Consider the following 26,188-nt stretch of genomic DNA (forward strand, 5'->3'; position numbering starts at 1 on the left):
CAAGGTTACCATGATTGTGAAATGACTCTATGTCAGGAATCAAGCAACAGCTCTCATCTGCAGGACTCAGGATACTTCCTGGTTCATATCGGTAGCCTCAACTCCTCTGGAATGCCACGGGTGCACTGCATACAGGGGAAGGGCTACCGGGTGCTGATGCCAGGCTGCCTGTCCCTCTAAATGAACCAGGGACAAGGAAGGCGGCATGATCCCACAGGTTTCTACTTAATTTTGGGAGGTCCGAAGGAGCATGTTTGGACAGCAGGAATTATGCCTTGCACACACACTGCCCTGGCTACACAGGAGTCTACCACATAGGTAAATAGGTACAGACTCTAAACAGGCGGATCAAAAGCCATGCACTGAACAACAGCCAGCTGGGTATGGGTATGGGGCCTCTTGTCCATCAGGGCAACAAATCAGTCCCAGTGTGAAGGCCATGAGCATCTCCAATATGGCAAGGCGGGTTTTAAGTCAAGCTCAATTTGGATTAGGTCATCCTGAGACTTGTCCCTCTCCTCCTACTCTGAGGAGACCATTAGGCTGCACAGCAGCCTGTTCCCAAACAGCCTCCATTAGAGGATGTCTGCTATGGCAGCTTCCAATCCTGTTGAGGTACTCTTTGTAAATGGAGTCTCTGCAGAGAAGGCTGGTACTGCTCACATAGACGACTCAACACAGCCAGATTGTCAAGAGTCCACAGTTTGCAGCTGAAATTGAGTAGGAATAGGAATTAAAGCAAAATTGGCCCATCCTGAATGGATGAGTACTTGTGTGGATACATTGTAAAGACCACCAGTGTACTGCTTTTGTTTTGCAAACAGAGAAAGTGTAGCTCAGCCTGGGCTACAAGTATTTCACCTCACTTCAGAAGTCTAGTTCCTCATGTTGGAGCAGCCCTGTGCACAGTGGAGGGCAGAAGTAACACTGACACAGTACGTTTGCACTTCACATGCAGTGAGGGTTCAGGGTCTGGTGGATTGGAGGACGGCCCAGTTGCAGGGGTCCTCCACTGGACTACTTCAAGTCTCTGGACACAAAAGCTACTTACTTGGGAGAGTTTGTTGCATGAAACTGGACACTTGTAGCTCTGCCTGTAGCTCAGGGATGTGTGAATTTGCAACATTTGAGGTTTCTGAGGATTCTGAGAAAGTAGTGGAGACTCCAGGCCCCAGGTGCCTGTCTGAGTCTGAGTAGTAGTGCAGGAGGAGGGCTCCCCTGCATCTGCTGGTACCAGTAAAGGTTCTTAACTCCAACGCTGATGCCACATCTCAGGGTGTAGGGGATTCTGGCTGTTGATACAAGAGTCATGGAGAAGGAGGGTGTTTCTGTCAATATCGCCTGAGAAAAGGAACCTGCCACAGCAGAAACCACAGTGAACTGTAATTGGAAGTTTTCTGTCCCAACTGCCAGTTCACAAATGACATCTAAGGCTAAATATCAATTGCAGTTTTCAACTGATGGCTCAGTCATCTAACTGGCTTGCTGTAACTCTAAATGTATCCCTTTCTACTATTCTATATTTTACCAGGATGGTTGTGGCTTGTGACCTCCATTGTTACCTTTCAGATGGCTACATGCCATCTCTTTGAACCTGCCTTCCTTCTGTCTTTATCTTAGTTTGGATTTCCTATCTGATTAAATTCTGCCTGGCCATTGGCCAAATCAATTTTACTTATCAACCAATAAAAGCAAAATATGTTCTCTGGACACAGAAGGACAAGGACATCCCCTATCATGAATAGCAGAGTTTGGGTACAAGTTCTTGGGGATCTGAACCAGAAGGAACTGAGTATAGGAAGGAGTCCTCCCAGTACCCTTAAGCCTGTTCCTACCTGAAGAGGGAGATCTCCAAGCCATCGTAGCTAAGCCCAGCTGCTTCTTAGACCACGGTGTTCTATCTGGGCTACATCAGATTCTCATTTCCAGGGACCACACAGAAGAGGAGGGAAGATCCATGCCAATGAGTTCTCCTTAACTCCTCCTAGTGATTGATTTAAAGTGTGAGTTCCAGAAATAGCAAGCCAGTTGAAGTGAATGACTTTTCCCCATGGAGCGAGCATAAGGCATGTGGTAACACATCCAGGCTTGTGTGCCAAGATCTCTATCAGACCCACGGTAGGTAGCACAGTTCCTGATCCTCTCAAAAAGTAGAGGACATGGGTCATCAGGACCCATGTCCATTAGTGATACCACATGTGAGTAGGCACCTGTCCTGCAGAAAAATCCAGAGAGACTCAGCACACTCCTTTAAGTCCCATAGCAACCATCACCTTTCACGATTGTTCATTGGACCAAGGATGAATTGACATGTTGCTATACTATAGAAGAGGAGGCACCAATTTGGGAACTGCGTGTAAAAGGGGCTTACAGTAGTGAGGCAGACTGGATAAAAGTGCCAGGAGATGACAAAGCATGGCCTAGAAAAGGGATCAAATACCACTGCAGGGTCTGAAGCTGATAAGCAGAGTGCAAAAGCAGACAATAGGCCAGGATGGTGTGTGTGGCTTTCAGGCAAACATGTCAATGTATTCTAGAGATATTTAACCACAGTTCTGTTTAATGTCCCCTCTGCCATTAGCCACTCAACTGTGAAAATTGTTTTGGGGTGAAGGGTCCTTGAGGATCACACATGCAGGTGACTGCTAAAAACCAACAGCAGATAACTAGGGCAAGGCAGAGATGGGACAGATCTTGGAGGTGTGGCAGTGACCCACTGAACCTGAGTTGAGAAAGCAGGTGATGGTGCAGGGTCCAAGACGGGTGGTCGACAGTGACTTAGGAAACAAAGCATGTCGGAGGAACTGCTCGAGGTTACTTAATATGTTAACCACGGGAGACGTGAACATGTGAAATCATGTGAGATGATTCAGATGTAGAGCTTCACAGAATCACTCTCTGTCAGTGAGATGCACCAAGTAGACAATGGTATTCCTATATTTAAGAGAACAGTGCCTACTCCAAAGGCTTTCCTTGACACCACAGGATCAATGCAAGCATTTGGATGCAGTACAGACTAAGTACAGGCATTGTTTTATTGTGTTTTATTGTGTTTTATGACCACTCACAATCACTGAATGAAAACTAAAAGACTTTGTGAGCAGTAGCTGCTTCAAAGGCATCGGTGGTATAGACACTAGCTGTTGCACATGTGAAGGAGGAGCAAGGACCAGGATGCTGAGCATCCTCCACTGCTTCTCTTGTCTCTGTCACCAGAGAAACACAGATTTGCCACAGCTGAATGTAATACTATCATTCCCTCACCAGGTCACAACTCACAGGTGTGCAGGGTGCCTGTATTACCTGATGCATATTTAGATTCCCACAAACAGCTGGAGTCTTATGGAAATAGCCCTAAGGTCACAAGCAAAGAGACCACCACTCTCAGTAAAGCATCTCACCAAAGTCAGCTCTGATCAGGAGGGTGGATGCTCACAGAAATGGCAGTGCAAGCACACCTGGACAGCAAGGCCTCCACCTTTGACCCCTGACCCAAGGAGGAACTGGAACTGGGCTGTTCACATTAGCTGAGGTCCAACTTCACAGGTTATTCAAATTTGTCTAGTCTGGAAGAGAATTTAGAAAAGAAATTATTCTCAGCATAATATAATACGAAATATAAAATAACTTGAAAAGCCGCAATGGAAAAGACTAAGGAGCATGTGTTAGAACAAAATGATGACCCCCTATACTGTGACTGTCAGTAGGACTAGGCTGAGCAAGCTGCCATGTAGGACGTGATCATGGACACTCAAGTGGATTCTGGACAAATTGATAACCAGTCAGTCTGCTTCTGCAGACAAAAGAGCTCGGTGTGAATGGTTGGTGTTCATCAAGCCCAGGATACAGAAACTTACGTCCTGCCACGGGAGACACGCAGTGCACACCAGTTTACCACACCTGAATGATCCTGAAGGATTAGACCCCTGCATTTTTGTCAGCTGGGGTGCTCCTAGTGACTCAAGAACATGTTCCCTATGGGTAAGTTGGCCAAGAGAAGACTTCAGACAGCTCTCACCAGATGCCATCTACAGCTCACTTACAATTAGGTTTCCTTCTAATCCCAACCTCAAAGGTGGCACTGACCTCAGAGAATTGCCAAGTTAGCTGGCCTTGTCTGGGCAGTCATGTTCCACAGCCCTGTCAAGCCCGGCTTACTTATTCACAGGAAAGAACTATCTTGCCCTTTACTCAAAGTCAAGTGATCCCCCCATGGGGGCAAGACATTTGTATGTTTGAATAATCCTTGGATGGGGGATAGCACCGAGGCACCTGAGGGCCTGTGAAGACAAGGACACACATGTCACCAGATCAATCCAAGACTTGGTCGAGCAGAAAGTGGAAGAGGCTCCTGGGAAACATGTGGCTTCTGTGCTCTGTAGCCACACCCTCTTGACAAGACAAGAGCAGATTTCCCAGGAAATATTCAACTGCTGCACTTTGGGACAAGCTGGGAAGCACCAGAAAGATGAGGTCTCCTCTGTTTAGCCATGCCTCATAAGCCCCACATCTCCTTCAGGGCAAGTTTGATCCTTCTCCTACTTGACTCTGGCCCCTGTCACCACCCCACTCACTCATCTCTTACTTTTCTGCTGCCCCACTGGAATTTCCCGTGGACAAATCTCCCTCCTCCTCATCCAGATTCATGCCCTTCCTTCCTCCCTCTCTTACTGCTTTTCTCCCTTGACATGTCCTAATTGCCACACTCCTCTGCTTTTCCTCTCCTCTCCTGTGCCTCTTTACCACCTAAGAGTAAGGAGTGTGAGACTTCCTTGAGTCTGATCATGGATTCTGTTGAAGGGAAGGAGGAGAGAAGGTCATGAGGACACAGAGTCATGTCGTGCACTTACTTTTCTTATGTGGACTGTGGAGCAGGATGGATTCTTCTTCCTCGCGAGGTGATTGATGGGCTGGCTTCACTGTCCACACACTAGTGCTGCAGACCAATGAAATCAAGTCTCCCACTCTGCAGGGCAGGGAGTTTACAGAGCTTGTGCTCTGGCCGCTGGAGGTGTATCATGTACAAGAGAATTGGGGCTCACCACCTCCTGTTCTGGCCTGGTTCTCTCCAGTGTCTGTTATGCCCCACCAGGCCGGACGCAGACCTGTGGTTTAGGCACCACAGGCCTGGGCCTCATCTTCGACCCTTGAAAAGACACAAACAAAGGACTGTTTCAGTGACTTTGATATAGAAGGACTTAGCAAAATATCGCCCTGTGCTATCACAGCTGTCTCCTCCAGATTCCTCCCTTCCTAACCTGTTCTCCCCTTCACAAAGCCCTACTCCCTCCCATCCCCCTGCATCCTCAACCCCCCCCTGGAAACAACATCTGCTGTCTGCTTCTGGCTCAACTTCCCCAGATTCCTCATGGACAGGATTCAGAGGGAAAACTCTTTGTAGGTTAACAGACACCTTAAGGTTCATGTCCTATGAATGGGTGCAGTCTATCAGTGGTGAAAAGGAAAAGATCAAGTGTATGTGAATTTTGTGGATCACCTGCACCATTCCCTTGAACCCCATTTCCAATTCCTTTTATCCCTTACCTGGATGTTCTGTCCTTTGTTCTCGAGGTGAGGAGACAGCAACATAACCCTCGAAACAGGTACCTAAGCCGCCTCCTCACCCCTTTCCAGCTCCTTCTGCTGTGCTCGTTGGAGGCTATGGCTGCCTCCTGGAGCTCTTCCTTTGGAGATGGAGATGGTAACGTCATATTTATTATATCATTGACTATTTCAGATTCTTTGTTCCCATGCTCTGGGTGGGACACAGCATGTATGAGATCCCTTGTCGTCTGGCTGAGAAGGTCACTCGAATCTGCACTTGCATCATTCTCTGTAATGCTGGCATCATCATGAGCTCCATGGTTCATTTCACACTTGGTGTCTTCTAGCAAGCACAATACATCCAGTGTTGTAGTGCTAAAAGTGATGGTCTCCTCTTTCTCAGCATCATCTCTTTCCCCAAATGAGGCAGCACTTTCTGTCTCCTCAGATGTTCTTACTGTCTTCAAACAATCACTCTGTGGGGCAGAATTCACAGGTGAGTGAATATCTGATGCATAAATCAGGTGAGATGGAGTTAGAGAAGCCCTAGCTACTTTACTTTTCTCCCTTACCTCCTGGCCTTTGTTGCCTGGTGTTTGTTGTGAAGTTGTGAAAAATGTCGGCAGAGCCAGCTCACTCCATCTCCTCTTGAGTGGAAAGCGAGGGAGTGTGAGACGATGTGCTGCCCTCTTGGTGGGATGGCTCTTTCGATAGTTTTCCATTTGCCCAAAGGTATAATTACTTTTTTTCTCATAAAGCATGTCATTTTGGGCAAGGCCCTCATAAAATCTCCTTGTTCCAGGTGTTTCAAAGTTGCTGTCCTCCAGGCGGCTCAGGGAACACATTGTTTTTACAAGGGTGGAGATGGACCATGTCAAACCTAGTGGTCCTGATGCTGCTTGTACGTTGGCATCACTGAGATCCCTCCATGATGTTTCCACTGCCATTTCCTCCACCTTTCCAGGTGGAGAATGGCACCACCACCCAATGCTAGAAGAAAAACGACAACAAGAAATGAAATTGTCTCTAAAAAACAAGGTTATGGCTATCTATCAATTTTTAGGTCATGAAACTCAAAGATCTCTCAAGAATACTAATTATTACTAATTATGCGTCTTGAAGTCAAAGATTAAAACAAATTCAAACCCCAAAGAACTTAGGAGAAAGTATAAGAAAGTTCAGAGCTGGAAACAACTGGACTCTTGAGGTGGAAGCAGAGGTCAGAGGAAAAGATCTGATCCTTTGAAAGGATGATCAAATCTGAGGAACCCATGACCTGAACCACCCAAAAAGACACACATTTTTGAGATATGAGAGAAGAATGAGATGTGTAAGATCCATGGAAACCCTTGGGGCTTCTGGCAACCTTCTACTCAAGACTGTTGACAATCCCCAAAGAGAGATACTGCTCAATTCATAAACAGAAGCCAACATTGATGGAACAGGATACCAAAAGTGCACCAGCTGCTGCCTTCCCACTGCTGTACCCTGCATATGATGGTAAATTCACGAGCTTATGAATCATGCAAAGAGATAGATAGGATTGTAAGATGGAAAGAATAATACAGTCTCTCTCAGCAAGGACAGCCCAGGACTAATAGATTGCATAAAGGATCTTATCTGATGGCTATAAAGGAAAATGGAGGAAAATGGAGGTCAATGATTCTCAAGCTGATTCACAAAATAGACGCGGAAAGAACATTCCAAACATCGTAAAGAGCCAGTAATATCCAGATGCCCAAACCATAAACATATATGTGTGTATGCATCCTCATGGGAAAGCACATGCACAGGCATGGGCGTGCTGTGCACACACAAGCGCAAGCGCGCGCGCGCACACACACACACACACACACACACACACACACACACACAGTATGATATAATGTCTTTGATGAACACCACCTTAAATGACATTCCTTGTTCAAGATTGGTCAGCAACACATGACCGAGATTCTCATGCCCACAGTGAGTTAAGCATGGATATCTAGGATAATTCCACAGAAACACCAAGATCAGTTAATGGGCAAAATCAAGGGAAGAGGCCATGCTCACCCACAAATAATGAAATTGAGTTATTTTGCAAAATGCACATGAATATAGTGTAGTGATATCTCCCTTGAACTAATAATGCCTGTCTGAAGATGAAAGAATGGAGCTTGCCACTAGCTAACAACAGAGATGTGGTCGTTTGTATGAACACTCAGACAGGAAGTGAGGTAGCTGGGCAGAGTCAGGATATAACCACAGAGAACTGGAACCCACCATCCTGACTGCTGACATGCTAAGGACCTAAGGTGTGGCAGGGTCTATCTCCTCCTCTTTGATCTCAGCATTTCCCTCTGTATCTGACTCCAGGTTTGTATTATCTAGAACAATTAAGAGCTCCATTTACATTATAGGTTTGGTTATAATATAAAAGCTCCAGATACATCCTGAGACTAACTACAGCTGTTACTGGGTAGGTGGGATCTTAAACAAAAGGGGAAAAGTGTAAGTACAGCAAGTGAGTGTTGCAATATAACACAGCAGATGAAAATCATCCCATGGAAACATCCAGTTCACTATATGCATGGGCACATGTGTCACAGGGATAATTCTTGCTCAACACAGTTAATGTTTGAAAAAAGGAAAGAAGAGAAATCAGAGTACAACATGGCCAAACAAATTCATCAAAAAATGACCAAGTTTTTTAAAAGGCAAGTGAACACAACAAGAAATCAGTGTTTCAGACATAAGCAGTGAGTGTGTGAATCAAAAGGAAACAGACCTTGAAATCCACAACCAATAGGAAAACTCCCAATTCAAGGTCTATGAGAACAGGAAAATCCAAGTGTATCAGGCCCAGTGCTGGAATCCAATTGCTCTCCATACAACACGAGTTTCTCTGCTCCTTCAGGATTAACCCCAGCACACTGTAATGTCTTCTATGAACAGATTTCTTTCATTTCTCACGAGGGTCAAGTAATGTCATTGCAAGGGATGGAGCAGTTACAGCAGGGAATAACCCCAACAGTTTTTCTAATACCAGGGACTGCATTACCTTATCATGACAGTAAACATAATCTTAACAGATTCAACTTAAGGGACAAATGGTATCCTTTCTTCCATGCACTCAGAGAACAGGGGAGGCATGGGAGTTGGCAGAAGCTGGGAAGTTGACTTGGGGCTGCCTTCTATCACCCAAGTCTCCTGATGCTCTCCAATGCTTTATGCTTTCATAACTTCCCAGATGAATCAGCACTCCATACTAGAGAGCAAGCATTCAGACACGTGAGGAACGAACTATGAGGCCTTTCACATCTAACCTTGAAGAGTATATTTTGTCTTTATTCACGATAAGTCCCATAGTACAAAGTATGACAGACTCAGGAACTCTGAGCTGACCTGGATTAGGGACATGGGTCTGGATTAGTGAGATTGTGAACCTACACTCTGTTTTGATGGCATTTTCACTATAAGTTCTCTAAGAATTCAACAGTGCAGACATCATGGCGTCTATATTCCTGGTATTCGATTCTTATTTCTTAAACATGAATGAATGGACTCTAAAAGATGGTAGCTCTTAAGTAACACAACAGCGTTGTGGTCTGTCCCTTATTGACACAACGTGTTTCAGTATTGTAGGAGATGGAACAATGCAATTCTGGAAGATAATGAAGAGGATAGGTGACTTTCAATGAAGCTAGGGGGTCATAGTTGTACAGGTGATGTATTCAAATACACACCTCAGTGAAACTATTTTTCAATGTAGTCCATACTACCAGAGCATTTCAATTCAGAAAAAGTATTTAAATTTTTGCTTTAAAAAGTAAAAGTAATTTTAAAATGTCAAAGGATCATACTCATTTAGAATTATGGGTGGTAGAAAAGAAGAAATGAAATTAACTGGACAAATTAATCCAAAAACAATTCAAGAGATGTAGGTCAAAACTAACAAAACAGAAAAGAAACACAAATTCCTGAGGTCAAATCAGATCAACTGTGTGTGTTTCCAAGTAATCAACTATAAAATTCTACGCGATCCACTTTCTGAGTCCAAACTCCCTGCAGTCAACAAAGCAACACCTTCTCTGCAGAGTGAGTACAAGTCTCAGACCAGCCAGTGCCTTCAATGGGCAGGGTCTGTAATTCCTCACAATGGTTCCAGTGAGGTCACTGCAAAATAACAAAAAACAAAAGAAAGCAAGCAAACAAACAAAAATAATGAGGCTATTCATGACCCAAAGATTTTTCTTCCTTTGTGTCTCCCAGCAATGCATTTCTTTTCCCACGGCCATAAGCAAACCCTTGAGAAAAAGCAACATAAGTCGGATAGATCTTATGTATGCTCTGGCTCTCAATGGACGAGGAAAGCAGGGATGGAGGCTTTGGAAGTTGAATCTCAAGGATGGTGGAATGGCATTTACAGACTCATTTGCCTCTAATGACCCAATTTCTCCTTCTGGGTTCTGCCACACAGGTGTTTCACAACCTCCCCAGGTAGCAATCCCCGCTAGAGCTCAGGAGTTCAGCGATATATGATGTTGTGAGCCCTCTATCATTTGCACGTAAGGAAGATGTTTTGGCTATAATGAGAGCAGCAGTAAAACCAAGAATGGACTCATTGAGCTTTGTGCAGAACTGAGTGAGAGATGTAGTTATTCCCTAGGTAGAGAGTGAACACACGGGCTTCTTCGATGTTCCTTTCACATAGACCCTCACATTCTCTAATGACTCTGGCTGCTGTAGACCTCCTAGATTCTACATTAATGATAACTCAGTCTCTTTATCTTAATTCATATTTATGGGAACCAAAAGTATGGTAGCCTGTCCTTGACACTGTGATGCCATGAGGACATGTGCTGTCCCTCAAAATACCCCAGGCATGTTTTGTCTCCTGATTGGCGTGCTGGGAGGGGAACATTCTTACTGTGATAGGGGAGTTGATTTACACAGTGTTGTGGCCACACCTTGATGATCCCCAGAGATCACCAAGGAGACAGACTCACCAAACTGAAAATGCAATGCTTTACCGTTTAATCCTACCGGTAGGGACTCTGTCTAGCAAATTGATGCAGTAGCCTCCAGAGGGAGTGGCCACCTATTCTATTGCAGGAGTTTTAAAAACAAAAAAGTCACAGGATTACATCAGTAGGTAGGGAGAGGCATGGATCCGATCCTGATTAGTTGACATGTTGGGGGAAAATTAGGGGAACTTCTCAGAGTCAGGGCAACTGGTCTGTTAGCGCTTTTGATTGGCTGGCTACAGATGAGAAGATCATGTGCTGGTTTCTATGGCTTTGTCTGTCTCTCGGAGGTGGTTCCCAACCCAAACATCCTGGATTTTCTTTGTGGCCAAACAGTTTTCAGGTACTAACTAAGTCTAAGAGGAAGCTTGTCTTTGGGTTTTCAACACAATCTCTAATAACTAAATCTCCTTGAGGCCAGGGGGAAGGGTGGAATGGGTTTGTTCTGCAGGCTTGTCCACAATATTTACATTTATATGGATTCTCTCCAGTATTAATAATAAGGGTTGAATGGGAACTTAGAGCTTTGCCACATTCATACAATTTCTCCCCAGAGTAAGTTATTAGAAGTAAAGCCTTTGATTTTGGTTTACCCTTTTCAAGCAAAATGCCCTGGGAAGTCACAAAGCTGATGGGTAGGATCCAAGCACATGGCATAGTCAAACTCCTGATATTTACACCTACTTTGCATTAGCAGAATTTTTAGAGTATAGAAATAAAACAATGTACGAAATGACAAAGATAAATTAGTAGATAATAGAGCAGGGCTGGTAATAAACAAAACACAGAAGCAAATACATGACGTAAATCCAAAGCTATAAACAATAAATTAAAAATGGTCCCCAATCCAACACCTGGGATCAATCAAACTCACTACTTTCAGGTCAGTGCAATTCCAAAGATGATAGTATAAACAAACAAACAAACAATCAGAAAAGGCCCTCAGATCAAACTCTAAGTCCAACTGCTTTGTAGCCTAGTAACAGGTTCACCGCAGAGTAAGGACAAGATCCAGACCCAGCTGGAGCCTTATATGAGTGGGGGATTCTCATTCTTCACAGTAGCTCCCTGTGAGGTCATGTGAGCTGGGGACCAATCACAGCCAGCCAAATCCCATCACCATTCTCTAGTTCTTTTCATGATTCCTGCCAATTCTATGCCATAATACCACTTCTGAGAGGCAGGAGTGTTTTTCTTGGGCTTTCAGAGTATCTGGAACTGCTTGTTTGTGGACTCAGCTGCTGGCACGGGCAGCAGAATGTGAGGCGGAGGCAACTGCTCTCACTTAATACATAGTCTCCCAGGTGTCTTCATTGCCCACTGTCTCCAGCCAGGCCACACTTCCAAGAGTTCACTAATTACTCAAACAGGAGTGCATAAGGGGACCAAGAATCAAACACATGGGACAGGACATACCAAATTCAACCCTTGACAAAGACCTTTCACCCTTAAGGGATGATAAAAGGTACAAAGAAAATGATAGACTCGGGAAGATTTTGATTCCTGTGTTATGGACACTTGATTTTAGCTAGTCAGGAAGTTAGGGTCATTTGATTTCCTGGAGCCTCCGTCCCTAGCATTCTGTATCAACATGTGTCTTTTATGATACTCGGTATCGCTGCACTCATGGTGTTCAGTTACTTTTGCTTAAAACTTTGACTGGTTTGACATATGCTCACTCACTGACACTGACATGCCATAAAAAGATGCTGTGTTTCCAAGTATTCAAAGACATGGGAGATACCTCTATTAGCCTCAAAAGAAGTGTCTCACTTCTGTCTCATAAGAACCTGATGTGATTATTCATAATAAGCCCTAGATCTCAAAGGAGTGTGGTAGATGGTTGTAGCATTAATTGAGATAGTCTTGTCATTCCATTTTGGCACATACAAAAATGTTTTATTTCTAGGACATGGAAGGTGAAGCCCTGACTTCTTTGTCCTCTGACAAACATTCCTTTGTTTGGATCATTACTGAATTGTGGAAACTGATTCCTTGTTTATTGAAAGAGGAGAAGGGTAGAATGGACATCTTTTTCTCTCTGTACTTCTCTTTGGTCCCCTGTTTACTCAACAGAAGGAAAAATACTCATTCTTTATATGTTTGATTTACACTCTACTTATTATCTTCTGTTGATTTTTCAAGGCATTGGACCTGATCTGCATCTCTGCCATGCATGTAGACAAAACTGCCTAAATTAGAGGAAGATCAAAACATTTTCTCCTAGAAGATTTTCTGCAAAGCTTCCTTCCACCTTGTCACCCATTCTATATATTTTAAGATTGACATATGGACATCTATTGACTGTCCCTAAGGCTCAGTTTGGTAACATCTATGTCTGTGACGTGACCTAATCCAATCCCATCTGCCTGTTTTTCCTCCTGTAGACCTTGATGCCCATCTTCAGCCTAGTCATCATTTCCTCCTCGTCCTTTCTTCTTTCTCTGCATCTGGACTCAATCTACATCTCTGTGATCTCACACCAAAGCTGCTTTCCCTGCCTCTATGCAGCTTGAATTGCATATTCTGTTCTCACTGAAGACTCTGTTTTCATTCTGCTATCCCACTTCTGAAGCTGAAATCTGCCTTGGAGCCTTTACATTCACTGTGTAGCCTCTCAACCTATGTAAGGCTAGGAATCAAGCAGGCAAGCAGAAAGAACGATAGGGAGAAAGAGAGACAGAAAGTCTGGTAGACTTATGGTGCGATATGTGATTGGTCATTCGTATTTCTATTTAAAGTTGGAATAACTGAAGATGTTCACCTCACCTCGGGAGAGCTTTCCAAGGAACTTGGAGATATCTACAGCCTCAGCATTTGAAACCTCTGTACCTTGTGAATTTGTTGCTCAGTAAATTCTGACATTGTTAAAAGATGCTAGTGTTCCTTTATCTTTGTGACAGAGTGCTTAGGACACAACCTCTCTAGCACGGTTGTAAATGCCCAGGAACACCTTCCACTCACCTGTCATACAGCTAGCTGGTCTTACAGAGCAGCCCAGGTATTGAACCCAGGCACTGATGATGTCAGTAGTTGTTAACTGAAGATTTCCCTTTTCTTGCTATTCAAGCTAAATGCTTCCACGATCACTTTTGTAACCTTGTCTATTTGCAAATCCCATCCTGGTGGAACTCCTTGACTGGGCCATAGTGTTTTTTGTTTTGCTTTGTTTTTGTGTTGTATAAACTGTGTGAAATGGTGCATTAGATCAAACTACCATGGCAGCTATTTAGGGAAAATGGCCCCAAAATTTTAATTTTACACGTAATCATGACTATCAAAAATGTTACATGCTCAATATTATGGTGGAGATGGCAATAATAGCAATTACACAGATGTGGCTTATAAAACTCACCTTAATAGAATACTTTTTTTCAGGCATTTATTGTGTGTATCTGTATGTATTCTGTGTTTATATATATGCACACACATCCAAGGCATGTGTATGAAGAACATTGTATCATTTGCTTGACTCAGATTCCTCCTTAACTTGTTGGATGAAGGGATGTAGCTCGGATCATAGGGTCTTGTGACAAACATCCTCACCCAGTAAACCATATTACTGTCCCCATATCACAATTTTGAATTCATTTATTAATAATTGATGAATGAAAACTCATTGAAATATCCACATGACTTTAGCTAAGATGAGTTATAAAAGCCATCCATTCATAGACTGATTCATCTCACATTCACAAGTGTTAATTACAATAAAGGACTAAGCATGGAGGAAAAAAAGTCAAACCCTGTCCAAATGTGTCAAAAACCTGTGTTCACATCTTCAGGGTCACCCTCTCAGACTGTACTGACTGGCAGAGCTACTCTCCCTGTCTGCACCTCGTGAACACAGTGGACTCACCTACAGGTTCAGCAGCAGTTTCAGTTCTGGGCACTCTAAGGCATGAAGGAAACAACCAAGTCTAGGGATTCTTGCTGTCTATCTCCCTAGGAACTATTAGAACTCAAGGAAGCATTAGGACTCCGTGTCTTCAGCTGCTTCTCTAGATATGAAGACCTACCACCCAGTGCAGAGTCTTTGCTCATATCTGGATTTCATGCAGTGTCCAAACCCTGTGCTCTGTTCATGGCAGTAGGAGTAGCTTTAGTGCCTTACAGTGTCTAATGGGAATGAAGAACAAATGCACACATTGGATCTGAGCACATTTTCACAGAGAAACTGCTGTGACTACTACCAATTACACAGTCTCCTTAGCAAAGATATGAGGGGAGAGGAACACACAGTTTATCCCTGCAAACTCATAGAAAATAGGGAGCTCAGGTAATATTATAGCATCTGGTATAAACCAGCACATTCAGAGACGACTGCAGACTAACTATGACCCCCCCACACAAAAAAATTAGCTCACAGTTTTCTATGAAATGTGCATATAGTGTTACTAGTGACATTTCCATAATTGGTGGAGTCATTCTCCATTTAATCACAGGCTTTCTTCCCTCTCTGTGGTCCAACTGAATGTCCAGAATTGCAGCCGGGCTGAGACATCACACAGACCACACCCTCTTCAGCTCTTCATTTCTTCTCATAAGCCTCTTGTTGTCTCTTAGAGGCGTTAGAATGTTGCACAACATCATGGCATGTTTGGAACAACGGGAGAAATTCCTACTGCAGTTCTTATTCCTCATGTCCCTTGTTTAAGGAATAAGAACATAAGGAATCAGACTTTTAAAATCTTAATGCTGTGCTAATCCCAATTCCTAGATCTCTGTACCCTGTGACCTTCCTCCATGTCATTCCTATGACAGAAGTGTCCATCTTCTTTCATTTTCTTTTTTCCATCTTATTGTTTATTTATTTTTATACATTTGGTATTTAAATTATTTATTTATTTATTTAATATAACCAAGTTCATTTAAATGAAAACAAACATTTATAGACAATATTTGGGAATTTGGGCGTTGTTCTTTCCCAACTACTTCCTGCTGGTAAGGGGCGCTGTCATGGGGGATTCTAAGAAGATGCAGAAATCCTGGCTGTAGTCTGTAAGGCTGCCTTCTCCAGCTGTTTTGAATGTAGGATCACCTGGTACTCTGTTTCAGGCGGTCTGGCTTGATCAAACCACATTAGTCTGGAAGGAATCCACAGCTTTTCATTTTCTGTGGAAACAAAACTAGAAATCCTTTTCCCCAGTAACTTGTCCTTGAGCTTAAATTTTGGAGTCAAAGCATTTTTTTTGTTTAATTTATTATTTTACCTGTGGATCCCAGTTCGCTCTTCCTCCCTCCCTCCCTCCCTCCCTTTGACCCTCTCTGCCCTCTCACATGCACCCTAGACAACCTCCCCTCCCATCCCCCCACCCCATTCCATATGTAAGGGAATGCCATCCAGTTGGGGTCATGTAGCTCTGACAGGTCATGTGAAGTAGGGACTAGGGCTTCTATCCTCTCTCTAGGTTAACCTAAGGCAGTTGTCCCTGCCTCGGGGATGTGTTAGCAAGGTCCTTTTGTGCACCAGGGATGCATCCTGGCTCCACTGTCTGAGGTCCCTTAGACTGCTCAGTCCTTCTGGCTGAGACCCATATTCAGGGGGGCCTGAGTCAGTTCCATGCTGGCTTCCCAGCTATCAGTCTGGGGGCCCATTGGCCCCTCCTTGTTCAGGTCTGCTGTCTCTATGTGTTTTTGCAATCTGGTCTTGTCCTCTTCATCTGCATCTGGGCTCTACTTCAACTCAGTGTTTACGTATGGGTGTTTGCTCACATAAGCTGTCTCAGTGGGTTTCCCAATATGATCTTACCCCTTTGCTCATCTCTCCCCCATCTCCACAACTGTTCTCTGGGAGTTTGGGTCAGTGCTTGGCCATGGATCTCCTGTTTCCACCAGATACTGGATGAAGGCTCTATGATGGCATGTAAAATAGTCATCAGTCTTATAAGGGAAGGACATTTAATGTAGCCTCTCCACTATTGCTTGGCTTTTTAGTTGGAGTCATCTTTGTGAATCACTGGATATTTTCCTTGTGCCAGTTTTTCTGACAATATCATAATGGCTTCCTCTATCAAGGTATCTCTTTCCTTGCTCTTCTTCTCTGAACTTCCCCCAACCCAACCTTTCTGATCCCTCATACTGCTCTCTGGCTCCAGGAAGCAGCTTTTCTCTGTGGTTTCCTGCCTTCAGCTTCTGAAGTGTGTCCTCCCTTGGCCTCTTTCCCTGGTGGATCAATCTGTAAGCTGAGATAAATACTTCCTTCCAAAGCTGCTTTTTTTTTTCATGTTGTCTATCATAGTATTAGCATGTAAATTGAGCATGATTCTCTACACTAGCACACTATGAAACACACATTCTGCCATTGTTACTCATGTAAACGCACACACTCTTGCATACTTTTCTTCTTTCATTCACAGTCACACATTCACACTTATTTTTGTGCTCATAAACACTCATCCTTACATGGCATCACAAATTTTAATATTTTTGCATGGCTACTACACCAACACTTACTTGCACTCACCATATTTATGCATTTGTCCATCATACACTGTCAGTTCTATGCACTGTTACACAAACACATGCACAATCACACAAACACGTGTGCGCGCATGCAAAGACACACACAATTCAAGCACATATCTAGAGAAACCAAAGACTATGCTCAACAGAGACAGTTCCTCCACCCGTGGACACGAAATCACACTTATATAGGCAGAAGAAAACTTATGATCACACAAACACACACAAGATACTTGAACATACTATTGTGTTCACCCACAATATTGTTTATAAACACAGTCTCACGCAAGCTCACAGAGTGTCACAAATTATCTTGATGTCTCTTCCCTAAATGTATCTTAACCATAGCCCTCACTCTAAACCAAACTCTAACACTCAAACTAACTCTAGCCCTTTCCCTATATATCTGCAATATGCACTAGTATAATAGTGACTGAAAGACTGTGGGAGTAACCAAGCGTCTGATTGCATCATCTGTTATATGCCCAAATTGATATAGCTCACTTGTGAGGTAAATTATTCAGAATTTTCACATTGATTTCACAAATGGCTGCATGTTTGCACTCCCACAAATAGTGGATGAATGTCCACTTTCTCCACATCCTCTGCAACACAAACTGTCATCAGTGTTTTTAATTTTAATCTGAGAGGTGTAAGATGGTATCTGGAATTGTTTTGATGTGCATTTCCCTGATGACTAAAGATGTTGAGCAATTTTTTCAGTGGATTTTATCCATTTGAGATTTTTCTTTCTTTTTCTTTTTTCTGTAGTTTTTTTTTTTTTTCTTTTGCGAGGTGGGGTGTGGGGCATGAAAGGCTTTATTTCAGTTTACAAGTCTCAGGCCCTACATTCAGGTAAGTCTGTACACAAACCTTAGGTGGCAGGAACTGGTGTAGAGGCTGTGGGAAAACATTGCTTCGTGACATGCTCTTCATGACTTGCTCAGCCTGTCACAGCACCCAGGACCACCTATCCAGGAGCAGCACCACCCACAGTGGGATGGGCCCTCCTGTGTCAATCACTAAGAAAATGCCACACAGACTTACCTGTGAGTCAGTCTGGTAGAGGCATTTTCTCCCTTGAGATTCCCTCTTCCCAAATGACTCTAGCTTGTATCAAGATGACATAAAACTAAGCAGCAAATTGACCTTGGCTCTGACAAGATGGTATAAATCAGGCCTCCCAACATGAGTGTATGGCTCCTTCACCACAACATCCCAATGTGAGTGCATGGCTTCTCCACCCCAACATCGCAACGTGAATGCTTGGCTCCTTCACCCCAACATCCCATTGCGAGGGCATGGCTCCTCCAACCCAATATCCCAACACGAGTGCATGGATACTTCACCCATGGTCCAGAACTCCAATGTTAGATACTCAAGCACCCCAATTTTCGGTTGAGAATTCACTGTTTAGATCTGTACTCCATTTGTAATTGGATTATTAAATAATTTTTAAAAATGATTTAATGTTTTTTCTTATTTTACATATTGATCTCACAAGAAAGTTTCCTGTGAAACTGTGTCTCCTAGTAATATCAAAAGCAATTCCCATAAAGCCTTAGCAACAGGTACTAGGAAAAGCCTGACATCTTAAACTGAAACAAAGAACTACCTCAACTGAAGAACTTTCAGAGTGGAGAAAATGGTCTTTTCCATGGGAGAGCATAGTAATGGGCTATCCAACACCAAATGGCAAACCCTTAAAACATCTACACAATTAAGATTATATAGACAGAGTGGTTGTATAAAGTATATAGATATTCATATGTAGATGCAAACATGTATGTCACAATGAGAAAAGAGAACATGGTTTGAAAGGGCTGAGAGGGTTATATGGGAGGTTTTGAAGAGAGGAAAGGAAAGGAGAAGCAATTTAAGCATAATCTTAAGAAATACTTTGAAAGCAAAAGATTAAAGAAAAATACTAACTCTATTAAATTGGAAATCCTAGCAGGAAATTGATAAAATTCTAGTTATAACTGAAACACTGACATTAACCCAAGAAAGGGTACACATTTAAACCATCCTTGAAAATACGGAGATTGAAACAGCGCCAAAATCTTTTCACAACTATACAATCACTGGAAACAGGTGGGTCCACAGCAGAACTACAACATACTCTAAAAGAAGAATAACCAATGCTTCTTAAATAACAGAAAAAGTAGAAGTGGAATGGGCATATTTGTACCACCTCTTGAAACCAGATTCATTCTACTAAGGGGGGCTTTGTGGAGACTCTAAAAACAAAACGCCAAAAGACAAAATTTTTCATGGTGTAATATGTAGCAGCAGATTCACCTCTAGGGGTATGAGTTGTCCATCCATGGATTCTTGTGTAGGTTTATAGTGCAATGCATGAGCTTCCTGCAATTGAGCTGATGTTAGGTCCAATGAGGCAGTTGTACTCTGTTCCTTAGATGCATATACCTCTATGACACTCTTAGGGATGGCTTTCTATGCCTTTTGTGTATTTTTCCACCATTTTATATCTGGGTAAGGCAATTGATTACATGTGCCCCTTGCATAGTACCTCCTATTTTCATTAGGTTAACACTCCAGGAGGCAGCTTCCTGGTGAAGGACACATTGATGACTACAAGGTGTGGTGTCTTCAGCAATAGGATCTCTCCCTGATTTTTCTAGCAGGTAACCATAGAACAATGGCATAAGCGTATATTTCTTTGGATGTCCCTTGGAATACAATAACATCTCTAAGGGATATTTTCATAGCTGTCACGGGAAGTTTTAGTTAATACACAGGTCCAGTGGGTGCTGTATCCCATTATGGAGTAACAGCTCTAAAACAATGTATCTCCGTGTATTTATATGTAAGTATACAAAATGTGTATTGTTCTTGCTGCTCCAACTTGCAAAGAATTACTTATGCCCCTTTCCTTCTCTCTATGCATTGTTTTCCCTCTTCTTTAGCCCTGTACTCCTCCCTGTCTTTCCTTCTCTCTCTAATACTCACTTTCTCTTCCCTAGTCAAGTTCCCCCCACTTTTATTGTTCCCTTTATAGCACCCATATCTTGCTATTTCCTTGTCTGAAGCTACATGCCCTGATTCCACAATGTGCCCTTTCTACTTTCCTGGCTTCTCTGGATACTCAAGGTCAACATTCAGACCAAGAAGATCTGATTCTACCACCTGCCAAAAGAAGAACCAGAGGGCATTTGTCCTTATGGACCTGGGTGCCCTCACTAACTATAATGTTCTTCATTTCCATCAATTTCTTTGCAGGTATCATTGTCCTGTAGAGCTGAAAGTCATCATATAGTTAAACAATGTTTTCATCATTCATGAACCCGTTGAAGGATAGCCAGGCTGCTTTCTATCCATTGTGAAGAGAATGATTAGAGACATGGCTGAACAAGGACACCTGTAGTAGGGAATTAAATCTTTTGTGCATAGATTAATTGTATAGATCCAATTTAAGCCTATTTGAGAAGTTTTCACACTGATTTGCAGGGGGGCACCACTTTGAAGCCCACCCACACTGGATGAGGGCTCCCCTTTCGCTTCACCAGCATTTGTTTGCAGCTATAGTGCGGGTCTCAGAGTTTACTTAGTTGGATTTTTTTTCTGTCTTTATTATTTGGTGAAAACAAGCAATCGAATTTCTGATTGAACTTTTTCATTATGTTTTATTTCAATAGTGAACAAATATGCCGGGTAACAAAAATCAACTGGTATTTTTCCAGTAGAAAAGATTTTTAGTCAATGGGTGACAGAAGCCCTCTTTAAATGCCACTTTAAAAAACAAATAATAATGCTCCATCCAAAAGTAAGATAGAAATGTCCTTGTCTACAACTCTTATTTATTGCAATTGTGAAAATTAATGTCTCTCCTTTATAATCAGACTGGTTACATAAATGTTATGTGTGGTAATTAAGGCTGTTGCTCATTGCTGGACTCATAATTTGGGGAAATCCTAAACATTAGGTTGAAAATCCCTTATGTAGTAAAAATAAATACTGCCACATAAAGGACTTGGAATCTTTAAAATATCTGCAGATCAGCAATGTGAGGCTCACATAGACCAGCGGGGCTGCAGCTTCAAGAGCTGATTGTGACCTCCAAGGAGCTCGGCCACCACAGCACGCGTGCTCTGTCACCGACAAGGTTACCATGATTGTGAAATGGCTCTATGTCCAAACAGGAATCAAGCAACAGCTCTCATCTGCAGGACTCAGGATACATCCTGGTTCATATCGGTAGCCTCAACTCCTCTGGCATGCCACGGGTGCACTGCATACAGGGGAAGGGCTACCGGGTGCTGATGCCAGGCTGCCTGTCCCTCTAAATGAACCAGGGACAAGGAAGGCGGCATGATCCCACAGGTTTCTACTTAATTTTGGGAGGTCTGAAGGAGCATGTTTGGACAGCAGGAATTATGCCTTGCACACACACTGCCCTGGCTACACAGGAGTCTACCACATAGGTAAATAGGTACAGACTCTAAACAGGCAGATCAAAAGCCATGCACTGAACAACAGCCAGCTGGGTATGGGTATGGGGCCTCTTGTCCATCAGGGCAACAAATCAGTCCCAGTGTGAAGGCCATGAGCATCTCCAATATGGCAAGGCGGGTTTTAAGTCAAGCTCAATTTGGATTAGGTCATCCTGAGACTTGTCCCTCTCCTCCTACTCTGAGGAGACCATTAGGCTGCACAGCAGCCTGTTCCCAAACAGCCTCCATTAGAGGATGTCTGCTATGGCAGCTTCCAATCCTCTTGAGGTACTCTTTGTAAATGGAGTCTCTGCAGAGAAGGCTGGTACTGCTCACATAGACGACTCAACACAGCCAGATTGTCAAGAGTCCACAGCTTGCAGCTGAAATTGAGTAGGAATAGGAATTAAAGCAAAATTGGCCCATCCTGAATGGATGAGTACTTGTGTGGATACATTGTAAAGACCACCAGTGTACTGCTTTTGTTTTGCAAACAGAGAAAGTGTAGCTCAGCCTGGGCTACAAGTATTTCACCTCACTTCAGAAGTCTAGTTCCTCATGTTGGAGCAGCCCTGTGCACAGTGGAGGGCAGAAGTAACACTGACACAGTACGTTTGCACTTCACATGCAGTGAGGGTTCAGGGTCTGGTGGATTGGAGGACGGCCCAGTTGCAGGGGTCCTCCACTGGACTACTTCAAGTCTCTGGACACAAAAGCTACTTACTTGGGAGAGTTTGTTGCATGAAACTGGACACTTGTAGCTCTGCCTGTAGCTCAGGGATGTGTGAATTTGCAACATTTGAGGTTTCTGAGGATTCTGAGAAAGTAGTGGAGACTCCAGGCCCCAGGTGCCTGTCTGAGTCTGAGTAGTAGTGCAGGAGGAGGGCTCCCCTGCATCTGCTGGTACCAGTAAAGGTTCTTTACTCCAACGCTGATGCCACATCTCAGGGTGTAGGGGATTCTGGCTGTTGATACAAGAGTCATGGAGAAGGAGGGTGTTTCTGTCAATATCGCCTGAGAGAAAAGGAACCTGCCACAGCAGAAACCACAGTGAACTGTAATTGGAAGTTTTCTGTCCCAACTGCCAGTTCACAAATGACATCTAAGGCTAAATATCAATTGCAGTTTTCAACTGATGGCTCAGTCATCTAACTGGCTTGCTGTAACTCTAAATGTATCCCTTTCTACTGTTCTATATTTTACCAGGATGGTTGTGGCTTGTGACCTCCATTGTTACCTTTCAGATGGCTACATGCCATCTCTTTGAACCTGCCTTCCTTCTGTCTTTATCTTAGTTTGGATTTCCTATCTGATTAAATTCTGCCTGGCCATTGGCCAAATCAATTTTACTTATCAACCAATAAAAGCAAAATATGTTCTCTGGACACAGAAGGACAAGGACATCCCCTATCATGAATAGCAGAGTTTGGGTACAAGTTCTTGGGGATCTGAACCAGAAGGAACTGAGTATAGGAAGGAGTCCTCCCAGTACCCTTAAGCCTGTTCCTACCTGAAGAGGGAGATCTCCAAGCCATCGTAGCTAAGCCCAGCTGCTTCTTAGACCACGGTGTTCTATCTGGGCTACATCAGATTCTCATTTCCAGGGACCACACAGAAGAGGAGGGAAGATCCATGCCAATGAGTTCTCCTTAACTCCTCCTAGTGATTGATTTAAAGTGTGAGTTCCAGAAATAGCAAGCCAGTTGAAGTGAATGACTTTTCCCCATGGAGCGAGCATAAGGCATGTGGTAACACATCCAGGCTTGTGTGCCAAGATCTCTATCAGACCCACGGTAGGTAGCACAGTTCCTGATCCTCTCAAAAAGTAGAGGACATGGGTCATCAGGACCCATGTCCATTAGTGATACCACATGTGAGTAGGCACCTGTCCTGCAGAAAAATCCAGAGAGACTCAGCACACTCCTTTAAGTCCCATAGCAACCATCACCTTTCACGATTGTTCATTGGACCAAGGATGAATTGACATGTTGCTATACTATAGAAGAGGAGGCACCAATTTGGGAACTGTGTGTAAAGGGGCTTACAGTAGTGAGGCAGACTGGATAAAAGTGCCAGGAGATGACAAAGCATGGCCTAGAAAAGGGATCAAATACCACTGCAGGGTCTGAAGCTGATAAGCAGAGTGCAAAAGCAGACAATAGGCCAGGATGGTGTGTGTGGCTTTCAGGCAAACATGTCAATGTATTCTAGAGATATTTAACCACAGTTCTCTTTAATGTCCCCTCTGCCATTAGCCACTCAACTGTGAAAATTGTTTTGGGGTGAAGGGTCCTTGAAGATCACACATGCATGTGACTGCTAAAAACCAACAGCTGAGAACTAGGGAAAGGCAGATGTGGGACAGATCTTGGAGGTGTGGCAGTGACCCACTGAACCTGAGTTGAGAAAGCAGGTGATGGTGCAGGGTCCAAGACGGGTGGTCGACAGTGATTTAGGAAACAAAGCATTTCAGAGGAACTGCTCCAGGTTACTTAATATGTTAACCACGGGAGACGTGAACATGTGAAATCATGTGAGATGATTCAGATGTAGAGCTTCACAGAATCACTCTCTGTCAGTGAGATGCACCAAGTAGACAATGGTATTCCTATATTTAAGAGAACAGTGCCTACTCCAAAGGCTTTCCTTGACACCATAGGATCAATGCAAGCATTTGAATGCAGTACAGACTAAGTACAGGCATTGTTGTGTGTTTTATTGTGTTTTATGACCACTCACAATCACTGAATGAAAACTAAAAGACTTTGTGAGCAGTAGCTGCTTCAAAGGCATCGGTAGTGTAGACACAAGCTGTTGCACATGTGAAGGAGGAGCAAGGACCAGGATGCTGAGCATCCTCCACTGCTTCTCTTGTCTCTGTCACCAGAGAAACACAGATTTGCCACAGCTGAATGTAATACTATCATTCCCTCACCAGGCCACAACTCACAGGTGTGCAGGGTGCCTGTATTACCTGATGCATATTTAGATTCCCACAAACAGCTGGAGTCTTATGGAAATAGCCCTAAGGTCACAAGCAAAGAGACCACCACTCTCAGTAAAGCATCTCACCAAAGTCAGCTCTGATCAGGAGGGTGGATGCTCACAGAAATGGCTGTGCAAGCACACCTGGACAGCAAGGCCTCCACCTTTGACCCCTGACCCAAGGAGGAACTGGAACTGGGCTGTTCACATTAGCTGAGGTCCAACTTCACAGGTTATTCAAATTTGTCTACTCTGGAAGAGAATTTAGAAAAAAATTATTCTCAGCATAATATAATACAAAATATAAAATAACTTGAAAAGCCGCAATGGAAAAGACTAAGGAGCATGTGTTAGAACAAAATGATGACCCCCTATACTGTGACTGTCAGTAGGACTAGGCTGAGCAAGCTGCCATGTAGGACGTGATCATGGACACTCAAGTGGATTCTGGACAAATTGATAACCAGTCAGTCTGCTTCTGCAGACAAAAGAGCTCGGTGTGAATGGTTGGTGTTCATCAAGCCCAGGATGCAGAAACTTACGTCCTGCCACGGGAGACACGCAGTGCACACCAGTTTACCACACCTGAATGATCCTGAAGGATTAGACCCCTGCATTTTTGTCAGCTGGGGTGCTCCTAGTGACTCAAGAACATGTTCCCTATAGGAAAGTTGGCCAAGAGAAGACTTCAGACAGCTCTCACCAGATGCCAACTACAGCTCACTGACAATTAGGTTTCCTTCTAATCCTAACCTCAAAGGTGGCATTGACCTCAGAGTATTGCCAAGTTAGCTGGCCTTGTCTGGGCAGTCATGTTGCCCAGCCCTGTCAAGCCCTGCTTACTTATTCACAGGAAAGAACTATCTTGCCCTTTATTCAAAGTCAAGTGATCCCCCATGGGGGCAAGACATTTGTATGTTTGAATAATCCTTGGATGGGGGATAGCACCGAGGCACCTGAGGGCCTGTGAAGACAAGGACACACATGTCACCAGATCAATCCAAGACTTGGTCGAGCAGAAAGTGGAAGAGGCTCCTGGGAAACATGTGGCTTCTGTGCTCTGTAGCCACACCCTCTTGACAAGACAAGAGCAGATTTCCCAGGAAATATTCAACTGCTGCACTTTGGGGCAAGCTGGGAAGCACCAGAAAGATGAGGTCTCCTCTGTTTAGCCATGCCTCATAAGCCCCACATCTCCTTCAGGGCAAGTTTGATCCTTCTCCTACTTGACTCTGGCCCCTGTCACCACCCCACTCACTCATCTCTTACTTTTCTGCTGCCCCACTGGAATTTCTCGTGGACAAATCTCCTCCTCCTCACCCAGATTCATGCCCTTCCTTCCTCCCTCTCTTACTGCTTTTCTCCCTTGACATGTCCTAATTGCCACACTCCTCTGCTTTTCCTCTCCTCTCCTGTGCCTCTTTACCACCTAAGAGTAAGGAGTGTGAGACTTCCTTGAGTCTGATCATGGATTCTGTTGAAGGGAAGGAGGAGAGAAGGTCATGAGGACACAGAGTCATGTCGTGCACTTACTTTTCTTATGTGGACTGTGGAGCAGGATGGATTCTTCTTCCTCGCGAGGTGATTGATGGTCTGGCTTCACTGTCCACACACTAGTGCTGCAGACCAATGAAATCAAGTCTCCCACTCTGCAGGGCAGGGAGTTTACAGAGCTTGTGCTCTGGCCGCTGGAGGTGTATCATGTACAAGAGAATTGGGGCTCACCACCTC

Source organism: Phodopus roborovskii, unplaced genomic scaffold (assembly GCF_943737965.1).
Source record: "Phodopus roborovskii unplaced genomic scaffold, PHOROB, whole genome shotgun sequence".
Taxonomy (NCBI): Eukaryota; Metazoa; Chordata; class Mammalia; order Rodentia; family Cricetidae; genus Phodopus; species Phodopus roborovskii.